Genomic DNA, 21,049 nt, shown 5'->3' on the forward strand with positions numbered 1-21,049 from the left:
CAGACGGGGCAGGTATCTGATTTAGTAAAAGCCTGCAGGGCATTGAAGCATCGTCGATAAACGACACTAGAGGGTTAGATGGAAAAGGTCGTCTTTGAGTGAAGATACAACGTCCCAAATTTATCTCTGAAAGCAGGAGGGCAGTTTATTTTTGAAGTTTCTTTCTCATTGTCAGGTATTTTCCCGTCATCGCCAGAGTAAATGGGCTACACCATCAGCTTTGTGTTATTGACAACAGGTAAAGCAAATGTCTATTAGATCAACTGGTGTTTACTTGACTGGAGCTTTGGGATTCATGAACAGCGTGCAATGAATGGGAACTATAACAATGCATTCATTACATAATCTGCCCATTCACCAAATCTGCCTACTTGCCAACAACAGTTTCTATTACCCATAGTTAAATGGTATACCTAGCTAGGCCTAGGTATTCCACGTATATCCTATGTTATTCTCGTTCAGTGATCCGACAATGGATCCGACTGGTTCAAATAGCTGATTAATCTAATCCAGTTCAGTGGTTTGGGTGGTTTTGTTATCATTCAACAGATACACAGTTATAACTGTAGTTCCATTTGACGTTTGATCTGTGGCTATTTCCAGTTTGCCTGATGAAAACCTATTTCTAGAGAGATATTCTTCTAATTTATGATCTATTTCTTCAGAAATGTTCTTGTTTTTCAATAATATCCAAGTTAATAAACCTTAATGAGTTGGTAAACAGTACACCAACAGCAATTGTTAGTTATTTTATTTTTAAACAAGCTGAAATTCGTAACATGAACAATAAAGTAAATAAGTAGCAGGTACTCCAGCCAAAACTCTTGTTTAATTCGAGACACAGTGGTAGTTTGAACTAACTCTACTAGATTAATCTCAACTTTTCTTATTTAACTTTGGGTTTTGTATTCAAGTTTTAGATTGTGCACCGGATTGTGGTGCAATGTTTTTGCTGTGTCGTTTGGTGTTTGTCACTTGTGAAATCGGTTTTGTATTTTAACTTCCATTCCTTTGTTTTTATTCCTTTACCGAGGGACATGTTTGTGTTGGAAAATCACCCACGTAAGAAATAAAACGGCTATAAATAAATTACTTTTCAGTCCTTTTGGTTACATAGTTGAGGTTTATTGGTTGTTAAGATAAGAAATTGCACATGTATGGCATCAGAAAAGTAGATTAGAAAATTTACTTTATTACTCATTAAATTCTGTTTGTTTGTTTTTTCAAAACATTTCTGAATCATCTGAGAAACGACTATTGATTGTTTATTTAAAATAAATTCCCAGTTTTCAATTTCACTAACTCTCCTCCTGAAGAGCGTATCGCAAATGTCGGAAAAAATAAATTTAAATTTTCACACCCACAAGGTAATTTTGTGTATGACCTCATTAAGTCAAAAACGTGCGCAAGAGCAGATTACGGTCAAACAATAAAATGGAGTCATTGTTGTTAAACCGACAACAATGGATGGATTTAGAGGATTATCTCAATTCATAGTGTTGCAAATAACTATTACGTCAAATCGTGCTGATAAACATGTAGGGAGACAAACAAGTACAGAGGTAATAGACGAAACAAAGGGCAAATATAATTACTGGTATTCTTTACGATCCGACAATTGTTCATATTTCATTTTAACGACTGTATTGTTATTTTGTCAAACGAGACATAACATACCGAACGCTTATTACATAAGTGGGAATACTAAAAACTTGTAATTCAAGGTATAAGTAAAAATACAAGCGCTTACTCGTAAATACTTAAGTGAAGCAAATGTAAATCGGAATTCCAATCGAACGTCTACTAAACCCATTCTGTAAAGATATCATGAATCAAAGTAAGTAGTAGAAAAGTCAATATTGCTTATAAATAATCTTGTTTACCGTTTACTCGCAGCAGCACATAAAACGATATTGATAATAAGGCATGGACGCAATAATAATATGACTCAGTCAATAATATGAGGATTTTAAAGATATTTTCTCTAAAGACAATTGAGTTGCGTAAATATTGTGCTGGAGAGCTTACCATTACGTTACGTGCCGTTAAGTCATCTATGTTGAACGTTACGCAAAAGCGATTATCTCTAATGTCTACATTAGCTTTAACGGAGCCTTTGTTGGATTTTATACTATTATCCAGGAACAAAGAACGGAACGATACAATATAATGAACATTGGCAATCGTTTTATGGAATGTAACTGTTTTTATTTCCTGAACAATAATTAAATAATGTAATATTATTGGAAAATTGTAATAGCTTGCTTGAATAATTAAACTTTTATACGTTTGCAAGAATATTCTGAATTTTTATTCTGTTTTTTTTTCTTTCCTTCGGCTATCTCGAACTCGACTCCTATTCAGAGCGAGCGCCATTTTGGCTGAAGGAGTTACAAGAATACCTGTTTAATATTACGTATTTTTTAGACAGGTAACTAATTTACATAGTAATGGTGTGGTAACTGTCAGGCACATTATTATTTGGATGGATTTTGTCGCTGCTATTTATTATTTATTGTCTTTGAAGATCTCAATGCGTGCTTCGTTTTATAACCTTCGTGTCTGAATTGAATAGGCAATTCATATATCTTTACAGCTTTACTGAAGCGGCGTTTTATTGAGTTTCCATCCACGTCTACAGCACACATTATTAATAAGATGTGTCGGTCAAAGCGTATACTGGAAAAAATGGCCCTATTTTGTGTAGCTGTGTAGCCAACAGCCTAATTCATTTTAAAGATATACGTGCGAGTACGAAGCGATGCCGCGATGTTACGGATTAAAATGTAGTCCTTGACTAAAAGAGGCCCACAATACTTTGCGACCTTTGTAGCGTCTGCGTAATCAACTGAGGACTAGAACAAACGTTATAGCAACAGCAGGCGCCAAGTTTCCAAAACTCTAGACAAAGCTACAGTTCCAGACACATAACCTACGAGGAAAACAAGCCTCATAAAAACAATAAGGAACATGCTATAAGGGACCGCAATAACACGGCCTTCTGATATGAATCACCATTTATATCCATACCGGATTTCTAGGGAGCAGAAAAAGATAATTTCGGTAACCTTATTTCATGTAATCACAGGGAAGTCTGCCTCGCTGAACTTGCGCATAGGTCGATGGCCGACTGCCTCACGGCACACGGCAAAGTACGACGTGAGGAGCAACATCAAATTCGGTTTTCTGCCATTTGGTTTAAGTGCGTCTTGGGATTATAAGTAAGGGAACAGGGTATATCCAAATCAGATGACATATTTTTTCGAACTATGAATCTATTATCAGTGAATGCCCTCTTTCAGAATAATTTAATACGGAATCTTAAAATGCCTGGAGCAGAATCTACAAAAGAATCATTTTTTGAATTGTAGGAAAACTGCTACCAAGAATTACGGTAGTCGAGTTTCAGTGAATTCAAATAGATTTTTAAAGAAATAGACACTGATTTCTAGCGATAACACCGCCTATATTCGATAAGGTGACACAGTTTATGTACAACACACCTTGATGAGCTGGCGTCCAGACCGACAGGAAAATATTGTTAGTTATTTGAATTAACAGCAGATCTTGTATATCCCTGCAGTCTAAACAAGGAAGCACGTCAAGAAATGTATGTCCTCATTCAAGAATCAGGTTTTACACGCACATAAACCAGGTAGTCGGATTGGAAAGCAGTTTGGTTCGCGTGTTGAGAATCTCTCGAGGGATTCTCAAATATTTTACGAATTGCGGGGTTTTTTGACGGTTAGTAACGAATTTATGTACGTTGTCGACATGATTAAAGCGTATGATCATGTGAAAACGACTATAGATAGAATCATATATCATTGATGCACTGATGATTTATCAAAGCACATAATGATATCAGTAAATTGGTTAAAATACCTACTGTGACCGTCGTGGGCAAAGATACGCGTAGGTGGGTCTAATGATTAAAACAAATGATAGTGTGCTGTGTGATACATGTTGAGGTCACTATAAAGCTGGAAAATTTTCGACTTTGTAAGCCATTATTATCAGATAGAATTATTCTATCACCTACTTATATTATTTATTAATGCGAAAGTAACTTTTGCTGCCTGTTTGTTTAATGTTTGCCTTAACTGCTGAACTAATTAAGATGAATATTATTTTAGTACAGACAGATTGGGCCTGTGAGATGGACGGTAAATGGGTCAATAGGCTGTTAGTTTGTAACAAACTTAATTGTTACGATTTAACCTTCGAATCAGTTCTAATCGTTCTTCAATGTGACCTTATATTGTAAATCAATGATGATGATGATGACATTTGTTATTTTCCCTAATAAAATTTTCAATATTTGTCCCTGACGGCTTATGCTAATTTAGATATTGTTGGTAAATCAGATGCACTGTGAAATTGTCATCTGATATCTGATTCCTCGATTCCCAAGCTTTTTTCACAATAGTAGTCAAAAGCTTCTGTCGACCAAGAGTCAAACGGATTACTGACTGGAGATACGTTTCACAATCACAAATGATTCTAGTATTCTCTCAAGCATTCGATATGACACCTTGATGTCGCATTATCAGTTTATTGAGGCAGAACCCCGAGGGTCATGCCGCGGCCTTGCCTGCTCCGGGCTTAAACTAAGCCAATAAGACACAGCTCATTGCTTATTTATCGTTAGCATTGCGATGCGCCATGTTGGAACGTCGGGATGGAACAAACTGCATTCTAGTGGAACCACTCCGATTGCATTGATTGACGTTTGCCAAGTGTATAAACATCCATGCATGCCGTATTGTAAATAACAGAAAGATACGAGAGCTAGATTTTGATAAGGATCGAGGAATACCAATGATGACAACAACTAAGAAATAGAGACAATTTTGGAAGGATAATTCCATAGTTTTGCTTGAAAGATTTACGAATTCTGATTGAAAATCAGAGAGGGTGTATCAGATAAAGTTAACTTTGGTCTTCAAATTAACACACTTTTAAAGAACAAGTGACGCATAAAGTATTTACGCCTTTGCAATAAATGGTAAGTTTTCCACTTTGGCAACTTCCTTAAACTACGAGTAATGGTAATACTGATGTAAAAAAAAGTGAGTCATCCGTTTTATCTAAGTATTTGTTTGTTCTAAACGTAAAGTAACTATACAATATCTAGTCTGCTTTTAAGTGGATGATGTGATATGTGATTAATGTTGTTCTTTAATCAAGTAAATAACTTTAATAATATCCATTTTTCACCGAAGCAATTACACAGTTCAAACGTTAAAACTAAAATTTCTTCACAGAAACAGGGGAATATCCCCATGGGCGTTAATCAAGCCTAAAGCAACTTGTTTTTTGTTGCACCATTGAGGGAATGTACTCTAAACTGCTTACTTGTAACACTTCATAGCCGATGCGTGATGTCATTGCCCTAAGTACAACCAGCCAAGGTTGCAAGTTGAATGCTTAGTTTACTTGAGTGGTTATTTTAACTCAACATATGAATTAAGAAAGAGAAGTATTTTGAGGAAGAAATTCTAAAGGTAACATGTTTGGATCAAAGCAGTAAATGGTGTTTCAGTGTTGTCGATTGTGACTCATTGGTTTTTTGATGTACTGACAAGGTTTCTTATTGTAAACTGATTTTCCGCAGTATCTTTGAATTGAAATAGCTAAAAGAATGCAGAATATTTACCCATGCCATTATTCTAGTCAAGTGGCCACAATTTACTGCCGCTAAGTTATTGAAAATTGTTTCGAAGAATATTAAATCTAAATTGGTTTTTAGAAAACATTGCAATTCTCGTGTGTAAAGGGAATTGTTTTTCTGCTATTTTTTGTTCCTTGTGTATACTAGTTATTATTTACCGCCAAGGAATCGTGAGCAGTCAATAATAATTTAAAATAGCCAGCATGTTGAATGTACTGAATTATGAATGAAGTTTACATGTTCTTGCAACATCGATACGAATAATAATAATGTCACCCGTTTACTAGGACGTGTCCGTTGATTACTGCGCCATATTATCATTTCATACCATAAAGGCAGAATAACTACAAGTTTTTGGATAACAGTAAGTTAAATTATGTAAGAACAGAAAGAACCAATCAATGCAAATGTGAAGGCTACTCCGATATACTATAGCAGACAGAAGAAAAATTAACATGTAAAAAGATACGAGCTATTATTAGGATTTAGGCAGAATCCGAATATAGTGATGACGAATTTGCATTTAAAATATTCGTCATTCTTGATCCAAAGTTCGTGTATGTAAGTATAGTATAAGCTAAAAGATAATTTCTGTATTCATCTGTGAAGGTCGCAGGAGGCTTTACTCAGAACAAGTTCCATGTTTTGGTATGGGCTGTAAGTAAAGTCTGTTTTTTATGTACCGGTTATGTTTGTCCTTTCTCCGACCATATTCTCTGATGCTAATCTGAAATGAGATTCGCCCAAGGATAGTCGCAAATTGGCAGAAGCCAAAAAGCGCACTGGAAATAAAGATATTTCTAAGATGCTTATCTTTGAATTTTAGAGTCATAAAGAGAAATGGATATTTTGTGAATTTGAATGCGAAACTAAAACCATACTAGGCAGCTTTGGAGGACATCAGTTTCACAAAGAATTTGGATCAGGTTAGAAAGTTGTATTAAAATTAAGGACAGTTTCACTTTACTTTTTGTAACAGTGGGGTCACAACCTAGGCGTCAGACTTCATGAACCAACATAACACAATATCCTGTGTATTGTCAGGATCACATTTCAAGATCTTCAAGAACTCCTATGTCTGAATGACTCAAACGTATTTGGGCATTATGAATGATGCATTATCCAATAAAAACACCTGCGAGTTCGTGCGTAAGAGCAAATTGCGCAAGGGCTGGCCCTATTAATCTGATATGCTATGCGCACTTCAATGGCTTCCGCGGCGAAGCCCTGAAGGATTTGTCGCTATCCAATTTCTAGAGCACTTTTGTGAATACCTCGATTGCTTTTAGTGGTAAAGTGATTAGTCGTTACGTGAAGATGAGTCACAATTGCTTCCTTAATTGATTTTTAAATGCGTACATCATACAACTGTTTAAATACAGTTCTAAATTCTATCTCTGCTTTATCAATTCGGTTCTGATGACTTAATATTTGAAAATCGATGATGTGAAGTTAATATCTATATTACTTTGTGTCTGGTTATTTTTAGAAGCTTGCAAACTAATTAATTATATCTGAATAACAAGCAGAGTTCATGTCCCTTCTCGTAGATAAAACAAAACTACACATCACGTAATCATAAGTGGTGATAACCTTCAACCGATAATTGGGTTACATGTAGACTGCTTTGCAGGCGCGTGGGTGGCGATCTGCGGTGCAACGGTTGCAGTTAGCAGTCACGGACCACTGCGCTTGCATATAGTGGATGCACAATTTGTCGCTCGTGTCCATGCTTGTAGAAACAAGTATCAATGACGAAGTAGTTCGAACAGCCTGAGTTGATAAGGGCTATTGGACGTCAAGAAATGACGCGATCGCTACAAACAATGCAGTTCTAAGATATTGACGAGGAAATTTCATTTTTTTTCTTTAGTAACATTATTTTAAGTTTAGTCAGTATTGGCGCATACACGCATTGCAAACACAGCACACAGCTAAGTACTATCTCCATGGTGGGCATTATCTTGGTGACGTTAAAATGGCAAAGCCATTTAAATTTCTATGTATCAAACATGACCTCGCAACTGCTGATAAAAATGTATTCAATTCGGGTCTGTTTGTAAATACATTTTCGCAATACTTTAAACAAAAGTCTTAACCAAATTATATAACGTTAAAATGACTGCGATAAAGATGGCAGTACTGGGTAATAAATACAGAACTAAAAGGTACGCATGTAAAATGTAAATTGATTAAACATGCCTGGACATCGAAGTAGCACTTATGTCTAACTAATGGGAACTAGGTTCATGCCATTTTATAAATCGATCCATTGGCAATCAAGGCTAAGTGTGGGCTGTGTGCATACCAATTACTTTTTACAGCATATTAAAACAACATCAACATGTTTTCTTTAACAGTTTATTGTAAAACTAGACCATTTACAGCTAGTTTCCAATAAGACAACAATAATAAAATTAAAGAATGAGATATGATTTTGGTATGCATCACTTTTAGAAGGTCAAAATCACCACCAAAACATAAGAAAAGGTTCTAATAAAGGAATTTATTCTGATTTATTCGATGATGGAACTTTACCCTGTTAGTAACTAACAACAGAACATGATAGCTTGTGAAATATTCACAGCCAGACACATGGCCATGTTGAATGAGCATCGTTTCACGTTAATTGAAACGTGATGACTAAATTACGAAGGCATATCCACCCATTTCTTAATCTATGCAAATTATGATGGCATTTTCGTTCATTCATGTTTGGTCGCCATCGTTTCAAGTCTCTAGAGGGCATATTACATCACATTGGGATTTACCAACTTCTGCATTGAGCTTCTTAACGTCAAGTCCTCAGTAATGATGACCATCAATATTCAGTGCTGACGCGGCACGTACTAATTGCCTGCCGTCGGCAGCACTCTAGATGTTGCGATATCTTGTTAGTGAGATAAACTGGGGGTTCCATCGCATATATTGGAGTGGCTGTTACTTTGGTGTAATCAACTATAGCGGTTTTAAATTGTTTGGATACATTATCTTCTCTTCTCAAAAAATGTTATAAACAATTATGGCTTCTATCATTCTGCGGTAAAATATGCGGTGTTTGCGTTTGGTCCACAAAAATTGTATGCGGGAACAATTCCGTGCCTTCACACTTTTATAGCACGACGTGTTCAAAACTTGTTCTCATGTGAACAGGGTGGGAGATCACAGCAAAATCGCTGTCAAAAGTGCATCTTCAGTATTGATGACCTGACCATTGATCAGCGCTGATGCGGCACGTTCCTAATTGTTCGTCAGCTCTCGAGATGTGTAGTGATATCATCTTAGCGGGAAGATCAACTTTGAGGCGAATATAATGCATAAGGAAGATATAGAGACATTCTTAACTAGCTATTATAATACGCGAATAAATAAGACAATAGCCAACGGCAAGCAAAAACTAAAATATTGCGTTTTAGATCAGTGTTATTCGGGCGTGGAAGGTCGAATTCAAAAGATTACTACGTCGAAGATGATGACGACCTTGTAAATTAAAACAAAACTTGTGAAGTTCAAGCCAAGAGAAAAGATTATACGCGACGCTGACGTAATTGAAATATTGTGATTAATAAAACTGACTGGAGCCATAACAAGCAAATTAAAGTCACAAATCGATATTTAATGACAGCTCTATTTACTCCTTTTTCTTGGTCAGTCTAACAACTAACTATTCATCAGATACTTAAACCGCATCCAGGGAGTGGTTGACTAGTTTTGTCTATCTTTGGAAAACTTGTTTTGCAGCGACGAGTTGGAAATTAAGAGGGGGTTGGATGCAAGTAAAAATAGTAACGATTTACATTACTATTATGCATAAACAAAATCATTATTATTTTTTACATGCAACACATACTTACTATACTAATGAATACAAATAGCGACATCATTAACATTTGCATCGAGCATTGTCAAGAAGTAGAAATTTTGCCGTACCGACCTCAAAATGAATAAGTTTTGAATGACACTAGACAACCTCCTAGATTCAAACAATGATGATTCTTCAACGATATCGCCACCCAAAATGCTGAATCTGTTAGTGTTTTAATTCTAAACCCTATTTTCCACGGTTCAATTGATATAATCTGACAGTTAGCTGCATACCAATGAACTGTGCTGTGGTGGGTCGATAAACTCTATGCTTTACGGTTATCGCAGAACGACACTATTTCCCATTGTAGTAGTAAATAAATAAATAACCAACTGTGCCCTTTGTTATAATGAAACTTCCTATTTGTTATAAGTATGTATTATCTGCAAAACTTGAAATGGTAATTTTTATTAGAAACTAAAACTATAAAAACAACGACAAAGTTCATTGCACTATAGAAAAAACATGACCACAATAATAATGCAGTGAAATTAAACAGCACACAAAACCGATTAGCTTTCTAATAAAGTCAAAACACATTTGGGGTTTCTAATAAGAATACATATACTATACAACCTGTTGATGTACCTATCAACTTATGTTACTATGAACTTGCTTTTATGAGCAGACCCAAGACAACAACGCTGGAGTGACGTACTCGGTGAAGTATATTAATAAGTCTGGGCACCATACTGCTCCTTTGGGAATCCCTAAATATACCAGACCCGACTCGAAACCGGTTAGGTTGTTGTCGCAAGAATTCGCTGACAGAGGTCACATTAAAGACAAAAGGTGATGTAGTTTCAAGGCTGGGAGGTCCTATAATCAGAGTCTGAGGCAGTGGCATAGCATGCTTGTTTTATCAAAAGCAGTTAAAACATCCAAAGCCATAAACTGTGTACCGTAATCGAAATGCGAGTATCGCATGACGGATGTACCGATCCATAGCGGGCCGGCACGGAGCTGGATGCCGGCCGGCATAACGATTGGGTGACACATTAATGTCTCGTTACTGTCATAATTATTGTTCGAGAACTCATTGTTCTGTTATATTTCATTTCTATTGATCGTAGGTTCTTCTCGATCATTCGCGGAATGTAGGTACCTACTTCTCCGTTCGGAATTATTTCTTTATTAAATATCATCTCCTTTAAACCACTGCTCAATGTATTCAGTCGGATATCGCTATTGTTTATGGACGTTGGTAACAGTGAAATCTCTATAATTAGACTAGTCTGGGTTATTAAACTTGACCCGGTGAGCACTAATTGCCTTAGGCGTCTTAAGTCCAAATATGATTAAGTATTTCTTAAGCTACAGTTACTAGGACTTCACTGCTAAAATTACCATTCATCATACCACCATTTACTTTAGTTTTTAAGATTGTTAAGAAATAATTGTTTAGATGGCTTTGTTTGAAATTGCAAAATAGAATAGTAAAAACCGCTTAAAGAAACGATTCCAACTGATCTGCCTGAACACCATAGGTACAATTATAAAGACGTTAGTTTTCATATCTCTATTCTCTACCATGCATCTTGTAGGTAACAACTTTAGAGTAACAACTTTGACCTTCATTATCACAAACCAACAAACACATCTCTAAAAGCAATTTAATGAATCACAATACTATTTAAATGTCGTGTAAGTGCGTGTACCTAACATGTGTACATGTGCCTACAACGTCTGCGGTTGTGATTATTTTAATTGGTATTAAATCGATTACAGCGGTGTATTAATTGATCAAAGAACCAGCTATTTTTGGGTCAATAAAGGTCTGAAGGTATAAAGTCTAAAATTGTAATAAACAAAGAAACTGCTGTAGAAAAACAGGTTATGGTCGACTATTTAGTAAAAACAGCCACTATTCACGCATGATCTGTTTCCTTTTCTGCTCGTTCAAAGTTGCGGTAGGAAAAAACTAACCAACACAAGTAATGCCAGTTAGAGACCATGCGGTTCCGATAAACATTACAGAAAACCATGAAAGTCTTACCATCTGATGGGAAATCCAGCGTGAAAGTTTTCGAGGAGCTTTTGAAAAATTCAACACAATATCACTGTCTCACTCGCACAAAACTCAAAAGTTTATTGACACAGAAAAAGTTGAAAACCGTGACGTAACTCAGAGATGCGGACGACACGCTCACCACTCGCGACGGTTGGATAGGGACTGATGATCAACAACAAAATGCAATGCTAATAAACGGCTTCTTAGATTGTTTACAGGAAACTAGGCTTTATTTGAACGAGCCAGCGTTTATAATTGTTTGTGTAAACAAATGTGACAGTGAAGGCTTGCGTAGGTAATGCAGTTTTGAAGTAGTTTTGCCCACGCCTAAGTTGCGTAGATTTGAGCTATATTCAAAGTTTTATAAAGTTTGGTTAATTTCAAAATTATAGGAGAAAATAAGTCCTTTTTTACGTAGGGTGTTACTTTGTCATGCACTGCGAAAAAATGAAAAAAAAAAAAAAACAAGAATTTTCCGAATTTTCAGTCGTTTTCAATCATGGCCTAATTTTTGATATTTTTTTCCAATCTACACTCATTTAATTAGGAAAAAATATCATAATGCTTACCGATTAACTGGAATAACATCAATTTTATTTTTTTTGTGCTTCAGATGAATTAATAGCTATTGCAATATTCTCGTTTTCATGTCTCATGCGATGGCGTGACCGCCCCAACTACAGTTTAACTGAGTTATTGAACTTGAATATGAAAAACTTTTGTAATAACTTTAACTGTAAGGCACTGCAGAAGCAGTAGAATTAACAAACTACCTAAGACACGAAAAAATATTGGTATAAGGTACCTACATAAAATTGTCATTTCATCATCCAAAATCTCGGACTGCGAGAAAAGTGTAAAAAAACATGGTGCAACTACATTGTAATTTTTTGTGTACATAATATAATCAAAACATTAACACGCGGTGCGGGATCTATCGAAATATACGATAAGGAAAATTCGTGGAAATATTTCACAATTTTGTACTTAACGCACTCATTGTGTGCTAAGCTACGATTCGTTGGCGGGTTAAGGTTAAAAGAAACGCTTGAATTGGGCTCAATTGTATGATTAAGATATAAGTTATTGAGAAAAGTCTCGCCAGTTGAAGGTTCTTTGTATTTTTGTTCAAGGGTTCCGTACCTCAAAAGGAAAAAACGGAACCCTTATAGGATCACTTTGTTGTCCGTCTGTCCGTCCGTCCGTCCGTCTGTCAAGACCCTTTTTCTCAGGAACGCGTGGAGGTATGAAGCTGAAATTTATATCAATTACTCAGGTCTACTGTCCCTTGAAGCTGTGAAAAAATCAAACTTCTAAGCCAACGCAATCAAAAGATACAGCCGTTTATGCCGCAAATTTTCGACACTTGCAAGGGAATCAAAACCTACAGGGTGCTTCCCGTGAACTCAGAATCTTGAAATTTGGTACGAAGCAACGTCTTATAGCATAGATAAAGGAAAAATTACGAAAACCATAAATTTTTAGTTACATCACATAATATATATTTTTTTAATAATTTTAAACTTACTACCCATTTCCTCATAAACGCGTAGAGGTATTAAATTGAAATTCATACCAAATACTCAGGTCTATAATACCTTTAAGCTGTAACAAAATCAAACTTCTATGTCAACGCAATCAAAAGAAACAGCAATTTAAGCTGCATATTTTGAAACTCGCAAGTACTCGCAAGGGAATCAAAACCTAAAGGGTACTTCCAGTCGACCTAGAATCTTGAAATTTGGCATGAAGCAACGTTTTATAGCACACATAAAGGAAAAATTCCGAAAACCTTAAATTTTTAGTTACATCCCATCCCAACTAATATTATAAATGCGAAAGTAACTCTGTCTGTCTGTCTGTCTGTTACGCTTTCCCGCTTAAACCTCGCAACCGATTTTGATGAAATTTGGCATAGAGATAGTTTGAGTCCCGGGAAAGAACATAGGATAGTTTTTATCCCGGTTTTTGAAACAGGGACGCGCGCGATAAAGTTTTTCTGTGACAGACAAAATTCCACGCGGGCGAAGCCGCGGGCGGAAAGCTAGTTACAAAATATATATTTTTAAATAAATATAAACTTATTACTTTTTTCCTCATGAACGCGTAGAGCTATCAAGTTGAAATTCATATCAAATACTTAGATCTAATTGCCTTTAACCCGTGAAAAAAAAAACATAGTTATGACTCGATTGTCGTAATGAACGAACTTTGTAAACCTTGCAGGTTTGTACGGAACCCTCGGTGCGCGAGTCCGACTCGCACTTGGCCGGTTTTTTTTTACTATGTCCCGCTTCTGACGGAAGAATCCCGCTATTTTCACTCAAAAAGTACCAAAGTCCCGACTTGGCGAAAAAAAAAAACCTATCTCTATCATCTTGGATGGAGGTACATATTTCCTTGTAATCTAAGATTTCGAAGTTGCTATTTTTGTCGATTACAAGTTAAAAACACGTCGACAGTCATTCAGTTATTTTTCTTCAGCACCAATATAATTTCGCCAGGTATTTGTAGGTATTATTCCGTGTACGTAAACAGCGTTATCATTATCATTGAACGTTACGACAGCCTAGCCTGGATGGAGACGAGTGATTTAAGATTTGAGACGTGCCGTGTTTGCGTTCATTCTCGGCGATAGCGGATAAAAAGCGAGTTATTTATTTATTATTACAAAATATCACACAGGTTATTAGAGGAGACAGGGGTCGAAATGGCTTTGATAGATCTGAAAATAAGGACAACACTCATCCGAAAACCATCTTTAAAGCTACTGATTTGGCATGTGCAAATTATTGTGAGACTGGACAAAGCAGGCGGGTTAATGTTTCATTTCATATCGCCCGTTGAAAAGCGGGTATTTTCTATGACATCGGTACTTTATTGTTTTGTTAAAAAAAATTTCGCTGGCAGTACAACCACAACTTTATCTATGTGTCATCATCCGACCAAGCATCATTACATTACAGACTCATTACGTGACTTATACTTCCAAACCCATGTTTGCTTTGCATTTAAATGTCTTCAGGCGTTAATTCAGTAGTAAAAGATTATTAGTTTAGGGTTTAGTTGTGACGACCTGGACAAAACTGTTTTTGTTTCGGAACGGTTGAGTAACTTCTTATATTTTTAATTATAAATTATTTAACTAACGATTAGCTAGCGAATATCAGCGACTTCGTTCGCGCAGTTACTTTAAGACCATTTTAAAATAAGATAGGTACTAATGATTATCCAATTCTTTTTTTGAACAAAAAGAAGTAATAAACATCATGTTTGTTCTTTAAATCGATGTGTTTCTATGAAAAGAAAAGCTGTTAAATGCTTAAATTTTTAAAAACCTCGATACTTCAGTGCAGTCGTCTAGTGGAGTTCAATGATCCTCATGTTTGATCTCAAAGGTGTCTTAAATACCACAATTTTCAATATTATTATGATAACTATGTATGAGCTTATTTATTCAGTACTTCAAACTTGAAGTTGGATCATATAACAATTTACTCATTTACTACACATTGTATACAAAATACCTCCTAAGTAGCCGGTTGCTAGGTATTGAAAAGTAGTAAAGTAGGTAATCGAGTTTTTGGGTCAAATATTATTGCGTTAGTATTACGAGTTATACACGCAATGCCTCACGAACTTTACTAAAATAATGGCTCTGAAATGTTTTATTTAGTAATGATTGTGGAAACTGAAATTATTGAAATATTAAAGAGAATTTGAATAGTTTACATACATGGCGTTGGCTTTCTGTTAAACAGCATGGATTATTGGATTAACGCACATTTCACAAAGCATTCCATTTCATCCATCTGCGGTGACAAACCACAAAATAGCTTCAAAAAGATATTACAACAAACCAACCATATTTCAGTCATGTGAAACCAAACAATGTTCTGCATCGGACAACTTATTTCTTTTAATAATTTATTTTTAGATCACCTGAAGTCATACCGATTCACGCATTGCATGATCCGGCCTTCAATGAATGAAGTTGTGAGCTAAAAATAGGCCGGCCGTGTGCAGGGATTAACTTGAATGGTGCCGCCCCCCGGGGTATATAGGGCACCGTGTCAGCCGTGACGTAGCTCTGACGTCACAACGCATCCCAGGTGAACCCTGAAACTGGGTCACGGTTTTTTTGCTCCTTGAAACGAGAAAAATCAGCTTAAAAAGTAACGGCTGAACTCATTAACCTGCCTTAAAAATTTCGCTGTGCATTTTTGCCCTATCTCCTCTCAAGTGCTTTTAATCCAAAAACTTTTTTCTCGTGGGAATTTAATTAATAGGTTGGAGAGGCTGTTTTTTGGATTAAAAGTTGCATGATATATTAGGGTGGCTGTACCCGAGTTAATTATTTGTGTTGACTAATTAATTTGCAAGACGCATTATTTTTATATTTTACGCGGTCTAAACAGAAAATACAAGAAATACTACTACTTCAACAATGTAGCTAATTTTCTCTGAAAAGCATACCGTGACTACTTTTACATATTTCCTACATAACCGATAACTTATCGATGTAACGAATTTAGAACTAATGTTTTTGTGTCCATTGTCCAGTGATAACATTTTTAATGAAGGAAGGAGAATCAAACCTTTGTTTTTTGGCCTTGTTATTGAGCAGCTATAAGGTGGGCATCATTATGCGGATAGAGAGAAAGATCCAAATAGGTATTGGGACTGTTGATATCTTTTGTCATAAGAATACGGGACCAACTGCGCTAAACGGCATAGGTATTGGCATTTGGCAAGTGCCGCTCATTCCCCTTGACACCGACCTGTTTTGGGGATTCAGTGATAGACCTAATTACCTATGAAAGCCTTACAGCATAGTATCACGAGATTTCATAGTAATTTATTAATTTAACACCAGCTGTTGTAGATATAAGCGTAGCTTTAATTGGTTGTGGTTGTGACTTATAGTATAGTAGATAGATAGATGATCATAAAGATTAAAAACATAACGAGAAAGACAAGGAAAAATTAAAAAAAAAAACCTGTAAGCATAGTAAGTAATGTTTTTGCTTATAATGTAATGAGCGGAACGATAAAGCGTCTGGTGGTTCCCCATTTATATCGTGGCAACAGCGTTCTACAATACACCATGTGCCTATTAAAATCCGACACAACACCCGTCTTTTTAAAAACCTATCTCTGAGGAGGTTTCATGAAAGCTTCTGTCTGAGATACAGGCCACCGAGAATTTCAGCCGAAAACAAAAAAAAGGTGCAGCAAGAAAAAAGAAACAAACACGAAACTGGAGCACGGTGACCTTTGATGAAAGGTGGATGCAGCGGGTCGCGAAGGGACCTAATGTTTGCCCGCTTTCACTGGCGGGATGAGATGAGTTCAAAGGGGCGGCAAAAACTGCCGCATGCGGGAAAAACTGGAGTGCTTTCATGTCTGAGTACGACAAATAAATGTTGATGCAATATTTTTTTCTATGCGGAAAACTACACTGAAGTTTACTTTGAAATATTTTTCGTACTAATTAAAATGAAACTGACTATTAGAAGTGGTCATGCATGCATAGATGAAGCCGTGTGGTGACGGCAGAGTAAGCCGTGTGGTGACGGCAGAGTAGAATACATTTGTCACCAACCCCTACTCTTCCCGCGGGTGTCGTAAGAGGCGACTTAGGGACTACACATCAAACAGAGAATGGGCAGCAGCGCTCTCTGAAAAACATCAATCTTTTAAACTGCGATCTCCAACCCGCCTGCCAAGCGTGGAGATTATGGCAAAACCCTCCACTATAGTGGAGGAGGCTCATAGTCCAGCAGTGGACTGTAAAGGGCTGTTGATGATGATGATGATGATGCATAGATGGCTGATTTTTCAGATGAATAGCAGTTTGCTGCTTTTTATATCCGACAGGCTAAAATCTATATCTGATAGGAACTACAAAGGTATCAACTCTTTAGAATATAAATTGTAAATTTGAAATACGGGCCAACAAGTGGAATAAATAATGGCATTGCAGATAAGTTTACGAAGAACTACACTCCTCTTTTCCCAATGATACCAATTTACCAACTCCAAAATTCTTTCCAGATTTTTTCATCCCAAAGTGCGATTACGTAATTTGTAGTACGACTTATAAGGGCGTCGGGTTATATGCTTAAGATATAGGCCGTCAAGTCTCAAAGGCCTGCCAAGAAAAAGCAGACAAACGCAAAATGTGGAGCACCATAACTTTTAATGAGAGATGGCACGTGGCGGCGCAAAGTTGCCCCTCTTCAGAAATGAAGAGGGCGTGGATTTTGGTACGAGCTTTTTGGTAGCCTGAGTTTCTGAGAGAATGTTTTATAATACCATTCTCGCATTATAAAGTGGTAAAATATTCTGTAGCAAATACTATACATGAGTAGGTAGGTACCTAAAGTTGGTTGTTACAGATTAGGTGGAATTATATAAGGTGTTATTTTTTGTACTGATCATACTTTACCAACGCATCTAATAAAATCATACAAATACAACCCAAGTGTTTTTAAAAAAAAATTCAGGCTAGTTTTCGAGTAAAACGACAAAGAATGTTTCGAAAAAAATAAAAAATTAATCATCCTTTGAGCGCGGTGAGTATTCGTTTGTACGCACTATCGTAGTAGCCGGCCGAGGGCAACGACCACTGCCACGTGCCGCGCCGCGTGAGTCGGCCATATTGATATCGCTCGCTGCCAGTCGCTCCGCGCCCACAGCCCGCGCCGAGCCGCCGATCGGCATGCGGGAGCGCAACAACATAAATAATCGTCCCAGTCCGTCCAATGCGCCCAAACGTATTGCAGTGTATGTGTGATTTATTACAATGCCGCGCTTGATCAATAACAAAACGCAGGTGAAATTATGTTTCGGGCACACTAACTGGCCGACGAGAAACATTGACGAGTCGAAAACCTTCATACCTTGCTTGTTTGGAGCCGCGCAGCGCTTCAGGGAGCGCAGCCGTATCCTGACTTGACGAGATTCCGTGCGCTTCGAGGACGAAGTTCTGGATTTCAATTTCAATCACCGGCACAGTGCTGGCGGTACCCAGATGCGAGCGCCGCAGACGGCGGCTTTTGCGTAAAAATACGGAATGCCTTATCAAGGAGTTGTTGCCAGAGGGCCACGACCGCGACCTAGTTCTATCGATGGTTATTGCGGAAGTCTACCTAGGTACATACCTACAGTGTGATTTGGACAGATGAGTGCTTGTTTACGCGAAAGGGACTTTTTCCGTAAAAAAGTTAGTGCGCGAATTGTGAATACAACATCCGACGTGGTGTCTAGTGAACAGCAAGCAAGTGTGCAGCCCGAAAGCATTACCTCAATTCGATCGTGGCTAGATTAGACAGTGCAAGACAGTGTTTACGTGAACATTCAACAAAGGCTTGACGTTCAAAATGTATTGTGATTAGTGTAATAATAACCTAGGAACTTTAAATAACAACATTCAAAATAGGTAAATGTGTGAATAAGTAAAATCAATGAATCTAAAGTGTGATGGCAAATCATAATTTAGGAATTAAAACCAGGAAAATTGATCAGTGAGTTTTATTTACAACACCTATTCATATTCAATATTAGGGTGCATTTCCACTGAAGCGAAGCGAAGTAGTAATAGGTATGTACCTATCAATTTTTTATTACGTCTCTAAATAAATTGCGTAGGCATTACGAAACCGTAGATATTGAATTCCAATTTCTATCCTTTTTTAAATTTCTAGTTTAACGCGGATGATTCGCCTCGGTTCGTTGGAAAAGTCCCCCGCTATTACACTAATGAAAATACACTTATTTACCTACTTATGTAGCTAGATTTTGTTTCTCCCAGCGCGTAGTACCTATTAACATGACGTAACATCGTACATACTCACGAGTGATAATTTTTGGTAACGTAGGTTTAGTGTAATCTAACCTTTATGTGTGTGAACGTTGAATGAATGCGCGCGGCCATTGTTCGTACTCGTATGAATGAAATGAGTAAAGAAAGAGAGAGAGGCAGTGAGTGAAGACAGGATGGTTGTAAAAATAATATCTTTTTTTTGTTAGGAAAAGTAAAAACAAAAACTAGCCTGAATTTTTTTTTAAAAACACTTGGGTTGTATTTGTATGATTTTATTAGATGCGTTGGTAAAGTATGATCAGTACAAAAAATAACACCTTATATTTAGAGCCCATTCACATGTTTTTATATGTATTTTATGTAGGTACATCGTTTTTTACGACAAGAAAAATAAGTCTTCTCATAAACATTAATCTCAACTTTACAGTGAGTGCACAGCGAACATGCCGCAAGTTCGCAGCGAGCGCGCAGCGAAGTGAGTTCGCAGCGAACATGTCGCGATAACAAAGACGAACAACGTGTACGAATGTTGTAACTTGTATCATTTGCTCGAAAATGCTGTTACAAGCCAACAGGTTTTTGTCTAACTGATCAATAACAGAAAATAATTGGTCAATTACATATCAGCCATTGTTCTCTTACTTATTACAAGTGCAGTTTTTTCCAATGTCAGTTGATTGAATACAAGTCAATTAAACTGGTCTACTCTTAAAACTGCTTCAGAAATTTCAGAGTACTATCAGTTCTATCCCTGTCTTTTGTCTGCATCATTGATTAAGTGAAAGAGATGAATATAGTTTGAAATAATTTTGCAGAGAATGGTTAGATACTGCGGCAAACATTATTGGATCTGATCCAATTTGAATTTTGTTCGAGATAGATTTTATGTACCAATAAATTGATTGAAATTCATTGGATCATATCTCACAGGGAATAGTGAAAGATATTAATTACCTATCATGATATCACCAGTCAAATAAGATATTTTATTCAAGCTATGAGAAGAATGATGTTTGTAGTATGTAGGTACAACAACACACCCTTTTGTCCTGTCTATAATTTTCAAAGGATAGTTAGGTAATTGATGATTACATTTCAATAATGTAGGCACTTCAATAAAAAGCAAGTAAGGATAAAAATTAACGATTCCTGCATCATTTAAGTAGCATTTTATTTCATGGAATCATAAAATGTTAACAGTACTTATCTGGCACTGTGAGATAGGTGTACAAATTGTTGTTTAATGTATACCTAATTTTAAGATTCTGACTTAGTGTTCATGCTTCAATAAAAGATGTCTTTTACTACTGTGTGAGATAAGGCAGACAAGCTATGTAAAGAAAAACACTCCAATTACAATGTCAGGTTATCGAGTAAACACTTACATAAGTATTCAATAAAGGACATCATCCATTTTGGTCCAAAATCAAAAGTGCCGGCCAAAAAATAAAAGTGCTGTATTCTGATAGAATACGTCCGCCTTAGCATTTATTACTATTGGACCAAAGCTGTAGCACCACTGTGCATCGTAGTATTTGAGTTCTAAAAATATATGAAACGACTGACTTTGATCTCAAATACTACGACGCACAGTGGTGCTACAGCTTTGGTGTCATAGTAACAAATGCTAAGGCGGACGTATTCTGTCAGAATACAGCACTTTTTTTTTAT

The sequence above is a fragment of the Ostrinia nubilalis genome, chromosome 8, assembly GCF_963855985.1.
Source record: "Ostrinia nubilalis chromosome 8, ilOstNubi1.1, whole genome shotgun sequence".
Classification (NCBI taxonomy): Eukaryota; Metazoa; Arthropoda; class Insecta; order Lepidoptera; family Crambidae; genus Ostrinia; species Ostrinia nubilalis.